Consider the following 10,929-nt stretch of genomic DNA (forward strand, 5'->3'; position numbering starts at 1 on the left):
CCCGCGGTTCCGGACTGCAGCGCCAGAACCGCACGGTCACCGCGGCCGGCATCATCCAACACATTTATTATGTACATATAACAAACCAACTAATAATTTAGTTTAACAACAATAAGAACGTAAGTAAATACCCTATATTAACAGGTGACACAAAAAGAGACTTTTAATCATTTAGTGCTTAGCTTCTTAGTTAGTTTTTAAGCATGCTGCTCGGAAAATAGGTCCATACGAGTTGTAAGAATACGAATATAATCATAATTCAGCCTTTGACTAGTAGCAATATTTTCAAATGAAGTAGCAGACAGTGATAAGGTCACAACACTAACGAGCAACGGACGTGAAAGATAAAACTTCTGCGATTTGTGAGAGTCGAGCCCTGTTCAAGAAATAAAGTAGCTATCGTCTTCTAAGAAGTTCATACACTGTTCGAAAAATCTATTTATTTTCCAAAAAATATTTAAATTCAGTGCTGAAATATGTTCTGCTGTTTGAAGTCAGTCAGGTTGTCCATTTGCATCAATCCGCGTGCCGATATACTGGAGGACGAGGAGTAGCAGGAGGAGGAGGAGGAGGAGGAGGAGGAGGTTAGTGTTTAACGTCCCGTCAATCGATATACTGTACTTCCGGGTGTTCACCTGCAGACTGATTACTACATCGTTTTAAGTTCATTTCATACTATTGTATCTTCAATTTCTCCATGTTAAAGACGCAAGAAGTGCAATGCCCGTTTTGTATGAATGATATTGGATTACTTTTTCGACTGCAGAAGCTTGATTTGGTAAAGAGTAATGTGAGCAGATGTCTCATCACGAGAGTTTAATTTAAAATTTCACGCTTTACTTAAATATGCCTGAAACAGGGGGCGACCATCTTGTTGTCGTGAGTTTAGACAAAGTGAACGTTCAGATACAAGTCACTCTGAAGATTAATTATACGCATCGCGAGGCTTGGTTAGAGGCTAACGATAGAATTAAGTACAGTCTTTTTCAAGGTAGCTAGTTTTTCACGAGTTTAGGAAGCCGTCGTATGTTGCAGTGTCGCTGTTCGCTGGCGTGCTGAGAGTGACAACATTGTCTCATGAAACTATCGTTTCACGTATGATAGGTTCCGGAGCACTATTAAATGATTTCGCAGATAGTTAACTACTGCATTCCACTCTGAACTCACCAATACATGATCGGGAAAACGGTCCCATAACGCAACAGTTCCCTATAAGCGAGGAGCTAACACATGTTAGCGCCACCTGTTGCTTTCACGAAGCTATTCACTTATTCCCTCTGTGTCGCTTTGGGACATGCAGGCCATTACCATCATGCTACACTTATGATACGGGCCTTGTGCTGTGTGACTATTTTAGAGATGTTTATTCAAGTCAGACAGTGTTAGAAACATTTTCATAGCCGTTATATATTTCATTTTGCATATCGCTAGAATATCAGGGCTTGCTTAATTTTTTCGTTGTGGTCATTTCGTGAAATGTATGTGGGAGGTAGCAGCACATTCCCCAAATCATCCCGGAACGTAAGCTATCGGAGTTTCAGCAGTACATTCCTCTGTGATGCCCAACCCGAGCCTCGTAGCTTCAGCCACTGGAGTTTGAAGGGTCTACTCATAACATTGTAACGCTGACTACATGACCCCGTGACGAAACGCGCCGCTTTCCGTTGGCTGCGCTCTATTTATCTATTACTACGATTTGGTAAGGTTTCCAGCTGATGAGCAACACTCATTAATCGATTAAGCAAGTGTTTTGCGAGTCATTTCTTTCGTGAATGAATTACATTTCCTTAATATTTTTCCAATGAAAGAGCGGAATCTGCTTTTCCTACAGTTTGTTTTATGGGGTCATTCCGCATTAAATCACTCAGGATGTTACTGCAAGGTATTGTACGGTAGTTACTGTTTCAGTGATTTGTCATCAACAGTGTAGTTGCATAGTGGTGGATTCTTTTTTCCTGTGTATGCCCAATGAGTAACATTTATTTACGTTTAGGGTCAACAGGCAGACAGTGCACCAACCACTGATCCTCTACAGGTCTTACTACAATTCCCTTCAGCCCACTGGCGTTGCCAACTGCGTACAGACAAATGTATCGTATGCAACAGCCTCATGAAGCTTCCGACGCTCTCCACTAGATCGTCTATACAAATTGTCAACAGAAATGGATCTATCACACTTCATTGGGGTATTCCCAAGATTAACTTTATCCTTGTTGATTTTGTTCTATTAACAAAGACATGATGATTTTCTTCTGCTAGAAAGTCCTGAATAAAATAAGAAATCTAGTCCTACACTCGTTAACCTAGAGTTTTGATCATTAACCGACTGTGCGAACCGTATCGAGGTCTAAGATAACAGCATCAACCGTTGTCCATGGCGCTCTGGATCCCATTATACGATGAATCACCTAATACTTGGACCGAAGATATTGCGGACATGGAAGGTACTAACGAAATGGGGTTTTCACAGAACTGAATTGTGGGCAAGGACGCGGCCAACACAAAGATTTTGAGACGTTGACGAAAGGGCTTTTTTCACAACAGATAAGTTTTTAAATGGGGTAATGCCTATTGAAATCAAAATCCTGAAAGTAGCGCAAGTGAAAATGTCATTTGTGATTATTGCACGAAGCTAATGCAAGTAGTTCAGGAGTTACCATGTAGTGAACACTGTAAACGGCGACAGATTTTTGTTCCATTCTACTGCTCAGATGCTATGCGGCGACGGTGTGTTGCGTCTACACAGCGATTACATTGCGACGGTTCTGTCTCTCAGTGTGACAGTGGTCGTAGTAGGACGTGCTTGGAAGATGGTTTTTACCAATTCGAGAAAAGCGGACATGCACATGGCTGATGGTGAATGTAGGAAGTATGCCTTTCGATCGTGTAACGAGTACGCCGAAAGAGATATCGATGGACGTGAACCTCTTCAAACAATTTCAGGTGATATGAAACGGCGTATTACTGCTGACTGCGCTGAATTTTCCTCTGAAATGCTAGAACGCGTGCAGCAATCGCTGCATGGCAGACTGCAAGCTTGTATTGACGCTGGTGGTGGTCTTTGAGGGTACATTGGCTTTCTACGTGTCAGACCCCGCAGAGGTACTGCATTCACTTGTTTCTCTTTCGTTTGTCCTTGGCCATGTCCCATTTAACAACATGACAACTCCGGATACTTACACTATGTGATCAAAAGTATGCGGACACCAGGATAAAAATGTCTTACAAATTCGTGGCGCACTCCATCGCCAATTCTGGAATTCAATATGGTGTTGGCCGACCCTTAGCCTTGTTGACAGCTTCCACCTCCGCATCCATACGTTCAATCAGATGCTGGAAGGTTTCTTGGGTAATGGCAGCCCATTGTTCATGCAGTGCTGCGCTGAGGAGAGGTATCGATGTCGGTCGGTGAGGCCTGGCACGAAGTCGGCGTTCCAAAACATAGGATTGACGTCAGGACTCTGTGCAGGCCAATCCATTACAGGGATGTTATTGTCGTGTAACCACTCCGCCACAGGCCGTGCATTATGAACAGGTGCTCGATCGTGTTGATAGATGCAATCGCCATCCCCGAATTGCTCTTCAACAGTGGGAAGGAAGAAGGTGCTTAAAACATCAATATAGGCCTCTGATGTGATAGTGCCACGCAAAACAACATGGGAGCAAGCCCCCTCCATGAAAAACACGACCACACCGTAACACCACCGCCTCCGAATTTTACTGTTGGCACTACACACGCTGGCAGGTGACGTTCACCGGGCATTCGCTATACCCACACCCTGCCACCGGATCACCACATTGTGTACCGTGATTCGTCACTCCACACAACGTTTTTCCGCTGTTAAATCGCCCAATGTTTACGCTTCTTACACCAAGCGAGGCGTCGTTTGCCAATTTAACGGCGCGATGTGTGGCTTATGAGCAGCCGCTCGACCATGAAATCCAAGTTTTCTCATCTCCCGCCTAACTGTCATAATACTTGCAGTAGAACCTGATGCAGGTTGGAATTCCTGTGTAATGGTCTGCATAGATCTGCCTATTACACATTACGACCCTCTTCAACTGTCGGCGGTCTCTGTCAGTCAACAGAAGAGATCGGCCTGTACTCTTTTGTGCTGTACGTGTGCCTTCACGTTTCCACTTCACTATCACACCGGAAGCAGTGGAGCTAAGAATTTTTAGGAGTGTGGAAATCTCGCGTAGAGACGTATGACACAAGTCACAAATGGTTCAAATGGCTCTGAGCACTATGGGACTCAACATCTGTGGTCTTCAGTCCCCTAGAACTTAGAACTACTTAAACCTAACTAACCTAAGGTCCTCACACACATCCATGCCCGAGGCAGGATTCGAACCTGCAACCGCCGCAGTCGCGCGGTTCCGGACTGAGCGCCTAGAACCCACAAGTCACACGTTCGAAGTTTGCGAGTTCCGCGGAGCGCCCCATTCTGCTCTCTTACGATGTCTAATGACTACTACTGTAGGTGGCAGCAAAATGCACGTAATATGAAAAACGTATGTTTTTGGGGGTGTCCGGATACTTTTGATCACGTAGTGTATTAACTACCGTGTATGTTGCACAAACACACCCATGTGAAATTCACATTCGTTTGTACTACAGCATGTAGCAAAGAACTGTTTGTGTTTACAAAGTTCAGACTACGGTGTCTCGTAAACTACTAGCACTAGAGTCCTGCAACAAACATCGCTGACATCCTAATTTAGTCCGTTTTCATCGTGGTACCCTCAGCAGGCATTGTTCCATTTAAATATCGGTACTTTATATACATAAATACGAAGTTGAAACTCATAACACTCTATATACGGGCTGCAAAGGCGGGACCTTACCTAACGTTCAAGTCTGTGAAATCTGCATATCAATGGCACCTTCCGTTATCGAAAATTTTGGTGTGCAAATTTTAGGTGATTCACCAGGTACCGGGTGATCAAAAAGTCAGTATAAATTTGAAAATTAATAAACCACGGAATAATGTAGATACAGAGGTAAAAATTGACACACATGCTTGGAATGGCATGGGGTTTTATTAGAACAAAAAAAAACAAAAAAAAACTCAGTATTGCTAGACGCGTGAAAGATCTCTTGCGCGCGTCGTTTGGTGATGATCGTGTGCTCAGCCGCCACTTTCGTCATGCTTGGCCTCCCAGGTCCCCAGACCTCAGTCTGTGCTATTGTTGGCTTTGGGGTTATGGGGTTACCTGAAGTCGCAAGTGTATCGTGATCGACCGAAATCTCTAGGGATGAAACTTCCTGGCAGATAAATACTGTGTGCCCGACCGAGACTCGAACTAGGGACCTTTGCCTTTCGCGGGCAAGTGTTCTACCAACTGAGCTACCCAAGCACGACTCACGCCCCGTCCTCACAGCTTTACTTCTGCCAGTACCTCGTCCCCTACCTTCCAAACTTTACAGAAGCTCTCCTGCGAACCTTGCAGAACTAGCACTCCTGAAAGAAAGGATATTGCGGAGACATGGCTGAGCCACAGCCTGGGGGATGTTTCCAGAATGAGATTTTTATTCTGCAGCGGAGTTTGCGCTGATATGAAACTTCCTGGCAGATTAAAACTGTGTGGAAAGTAGGAGACTAGGTACTGACAGAAGTAAAGCTGTGAGGAGGGGGCGTGAGTCGTGCTTGGGTAGCTCAGTTGGTAGAGCACTTGCCCGCGAAAGGCAAAGGTCCCGAGTTCGAGTCTCGGTTCGACACACAGTTTTTATCTGCCAGGAAGTTTCATATCAGCGCACACTTCGCTGCAGAGTGAAAATCTCATCTCTAGGGATGCTGAAAGACAACATCCGACGCCAATGCCTCACCATAACTCCGGACATGCTTTACAGTGCTGTTCACAACATTATTCCTCGACTACAGCTATTGTTGACGAATGATGGTGTGCATACTGAGCATTTCCTGTAAAGAACATCGTCTTTGTTTCGTCTTACTTTGTTATGCTAATTATTGCTATTCTGATCAGATGTAGCACCATGTGTCGAACATTTTTTGAACTTTTGTATTTTTTTTTGTTCTAATAAAACCCCATGTCATTCCAAGTATGTGTGTCAGTTTGTACCTATCTACATTATTCCGCGATTTATTCAGTTTTCAAATTTATACTGACTTTTTGATCACCCGGTATATCAAGCAGGAAGCCCGTAAACACAAGGAGTGAGCCCGTTTTTGCCTCTTCCAGTGCTACTACCTCAGTGTTTCAGAGAAGGGTGTAATGAGACTAGACGGCAGTAACAAGCGCGCCTGTGTGCGGACGGAGCAGTCCTGCGACTGGCTGGGCCGAGAGCGGAGCAGGGCAGCGCAGAGTCGCTGTGGGCGGAGAGGCGTCCGTAGGCCGCCCACGCTACGTAGGCGCCTGCTGCCCGCTGCCTGCCGTCGGGATTTGCGCTGCCCGGACGCTGAATGGCCCGAGTTTTAAACATTTTTATGGCCGGGCATTTTTTTTATTTCGCCAGTAATCCTCTTAATTACGTTTCGCCGTATACGCCGCTGTTTTTGTCACGGGACGTATAAAAGAGCGTCTGTGGGTCCGCCTGCGTGCATGTATATGTACGTATATATGTAGGCGCGTGTGTATGTGTTTTAGAATACAGCGTACGTGAAATAAATAAGCACCTCCTCCCACTGCCGCTTCCTCTCTCTCTCTCTCTCTCTCTCTCTCTCTCTCTCTCTCTCTCCCTCTCTACAATTTTTCCCTCGCTCTTTCCTCTACTACATTCCTCCGCTTTCCGTCCGTTATACGTACGCAGCTGATCAACTAGCGCAAAATGTAGTAACAGAAGCGACTCGCGACTCGCGACTCGCTTGCACTCAAGTACGACTCGTTTCACTTAGCCCAGATCTGCAGCCGGAACATTTTTGACTACAACATACTTCATTTCTTGCAGGTGAACGTACAGATGAGTTAATGAGTTCAGCATTAAAACCGTGGAGCGGGATTTGAAACATGTCTTTATAGGGGAAGCTCGGGGCAGAACGGGATAGCGGGGCACAATGGGAAATTGCTCTTTTCTAGACTGGATAGTATTGCAACCTGTTGTATGAGCATGTAAGTATTTCTCCGAATGGAAGGGAAGTGAGGGCAGCCATTCTGATTTAGTCTGATGTGCAAGATCTAAGTGAATTGTTTTCCGTCACGTTACCGCTTGCGTTGTTCTAACGTTTGATGAATTTCAATGCCTGGTAAGCTGTTAATTGTACACCCTAAAATGACACATTCCCTTAAGGTGCATGGCATTTGTTATGCTTTAGTTGTTTAATGCGTTTAAATACGTCAGTTATTACACTCCATAAAAGTTGTTAACCTCAAAAGTGCTCTTGGGGCGGAACGGGATGGGGCAGAATAGGTTAGTGTTCCGTTCTGCCCCGTCATATTTTGATGCAAGTAAAAGCAAACCCAGCCTGGATGTTCATGGATGCCAGACTCTCCCAACCAGCTATGTTCGCCGAACAACTCAGCTTTCCAGATATCGCCTGAGGCTGTCATTCCAATCCCACTAATCTGTCAAAATACTCGGCGGACTACAATACGAAAAGGAAAAACCGTCGTATTAACAGATTCTCCTCATAAGAAGGAACTGCAGAATGCTGTCGCACGTAAAGTATTCCTACAGAAAGGAGGAGGGTGCACAAATATAAAAAATGTCAGGATAGAGGCGTCAGTTGCAATGCAACTTAAGGCAAAAATATCAAACTGTACACCCAAAAAAACCAAAACTGGGGACATCAAAGACCATAAGAAAAATGAAAGGAAGAAGATGATGGAGAAGAGAGAATCAGGAGAGAGAGGATGCTGAGTGTCTACCGTGGGGACTTCTACTCCGTTTCTAATGGGGGCTGGGTCGCATGCCAGAGTGGGCACACAATTCATGCGCTAGCATAGACAGTGAAGATGAAGAGGAAATACTGATTTGTGACTACTGTCGAAAGGGCTAGTAGTTAGTGGTTTGGTGGTTATTAAGCATTGTATATTTTTCAGAATGACATTAAAATATTTCCTTATTTCGAAGAATGACTTTTTAATTGTTTAAATTACACATTCCTTAGTCTGAATTGTCTGTTATACAACATTTGTCATAGTTTAATATGATATTCGTAATTCAAATTCAACGTTTATGCAATAATTTAACAAAAAATACCCTTATCGCATTCTGCCCCGTGGGTGGGGCGGAACGGGAAATACGCAAGACTTTCTTTGAAAAATTGTAAAAAATGCAAAATGTATTGTTTTAAGTGATTTTAAAATAAGGTACATTAGGTTACACTACAAGGTGTTTTTTTTATCACTTTAAGAAGTGTTTCCTTGTGTTCCCTTATTTTATACAAACTGTTAAACATTAAGTAACCCGTTCCGCCCCGAGTTCCCCTATATAAAGTTCAGCCTTGGTATATTTGTGCTCGCTAAACTCGAAACGTAGTCGTCGGTGGACTTGAATTTTTGACTCAACGTTGCATCTGAATAGGCGTATGTTTTCATACCTGGGAAATGATTTGATTATCCGTCTTCGAAAATAAAAATGTGAGCTATTTTGATTCCCATTGTTACATTCTATTATTTCTTTTGTTTGCATTGTGATTTGATAATCTATTTTCGAAAATCGATTTCATTTCTTTCGTTTCCTTCCAGTTGATCGTCGTCGTCTTTCACGGACCACGTCACGACTTTTACGAGTTGAAGGGGAAGAGAAAACGGCCACATTGCGTTAGCTCTTGCTTCTTCACGCATTGCTGCTTGTAGGGAGTAGATATTAATAAAATCATGCTTTTCCGAATGTGTCCAGTGTCATAACCACCACGCCTCTCTCGTGGTTTATCTGTATAGAACTGAACCATTCGTTTTGTCAAGCGAACGTTCTGGTACCATATGTTGCTTCGTTCATGACGTAATTTGTTGTGGCATGTGACGCAATACGTGTGTAAAAAGAAAGAGATTCGAATGCTGGCAATATTTTTTGGTCATATTATTTTTTGAAATATAACTCGAATTATAGCTTAGGTTGAAAGGTGACAATTCGGTTGTGAGTTGACGAAGGTAACGAATATGAACTCTAAATCTTTTTGTGATGACACAAAAATCTGTTCCTTGTCGAACGTCTATGTTAATTTGAAAGATGCTAGTTTGGTTATGCGGTAGCGAAGATTTCAGCTAATCCGTTGAAACCAAAATAGTTATGCATGAATACATTCTGAGCAAGGCTTTAAATAAGTGACTGGATTTCTCTACATAGTTCTCTCGGAAGTTTATACTCTTGCCTTTCTATGATCTATATACCTGTACGAAAAAACTAATCAGGGGACGTAGGCTTGTTCAATATACATAAAAGTTTTAAGGTGCGCACTAAAATGCCACGATCTCCTCTACCATATTGATACTCTCATGTTACTCAGTTCTTCACTTTTTATAAATTATCGATCATTCCGCTGGTGCATCCTTAATGATCTGCACAATAAATCGGTTAAAATACAATGTGATTGTCAGAAGCGAAGATTATACAAGAGAAATATGCTGTGTTTCTATCTTACACCTCTCAGCTGCCAATCTAGCACTGACAGAGAAGGCGCAGCATATTAGAATACTGGTTTATTTCAGAACTAAATTGTGTTGCATTTAGAAAACAGAAACTTTTTTTTGTAGACTCCCATGGTTGTGACGGACGTATTTTGTTTTCATAGCTGTAAACCGAAGTTCTGCACAGTTTCAACTTAACAGTAAACGGAAATATCTTCGCAAAAAGCGGGCGACATGTTACCTTAGTCGACTGACAATGAGACAATTGCTAAAGGATGCTCAAAATGAAATTAGTCTGAAAAGAGTTTTTGAGTTTTAATGATAAAGTATTTAACCAGCAAAGATACCGTTAGAAATCTTTCCGAAACCAGATGGAACACCAGAAATTATTGCGCAAATGGAACACGCCGCAGCAACATTCGTCAAAACTACAATGTCAGTTAGCTCTGCGGCTGGAAATTAAAAAATTGACGTGTCAGGTCAGTATCAAATAAGACCTCAATCCTAATCCTTACGTTCTTTGTTATGTACTAGTACGCTAAGAAACCATTACATCATGTTAACATATGTTTGGTGAACACTTTCGCGCCAGTTTTGTTTCGGCTATATTATATTACCCGCAAAGTGCTGGATTACCTTCTAGTCTATTCCTCCAGAAACATGAATACAGCCCCAGACGAAACGTTTCTTCAATTATTGTATTGTATTGTATGTCAACCAGGGACGTAGAAACGACGGAGAGGCTCCGTCCCCGCCGCAGCCGCAGTGGTCACAACCCCACGACGATTACCGCAGTCCACTTCACCCCTCCGCCGCCCCACACCGAACCCAGGGTTATTGCGCGGTTCGGCTCCAGGTGGACACCCCGCCCCCCCCAGGGAACGTCTCACATCATACGAGTGTAACCCCTATGTTTGCGTGGTAGAGTAATGGTGGTGTACGCGTACGCGGAGAACTTGTTCGCGCAACAATCGCGGACGTAGTGTAACTGAGGCGGAATAAGGGGAACTAGCCCGCATTCGCCGAGGCAGATGGAAAACCGCCTAAAAAGCATCCACAAACAGGCCGCCGGGCGGATTCGTGCCGGGGACCGGGTGCTACTACTTCGATAGAAGATATAGGTGATTCGTTAGCCGCTTATGACAATGGATTTTCAAGAAAATTTAGGAAAATAAAATTCATTAAGGATTAAAAAAACTAAAAGAAACACATATTACCAAATAGATTTTGCGGAAATCAAATTCTATAATTAGTCTCAAAAAATTCACGACTATGCGTGAAAAACGTTTGGATGTTCTCGTAAGTAACAAGTCATTCTACTCCTCCTTTTCCATTCCCGTTAGTTATAGTATTCGTTAAATATCTCCCCACTCGCAATTCACTTAATCGTCTTATTAT

The sequence above is a fragment of the Schistocerca cancellata genome, chromosome 5 (genome assembly GCF_023864275.1).
Source record: "Schistocerca cancellata isolate TAMUIC-IGC-003103 chromosome 5, iqSchCanc2.1, whole genome shotgun sequence".
Classification (NCBI taxonomy): Eukaryota; Metazoa; Arthropoda; class Insecta; order Orthoptera; family Acrididae; genus Schistocerca; species Schistocerca cancellata.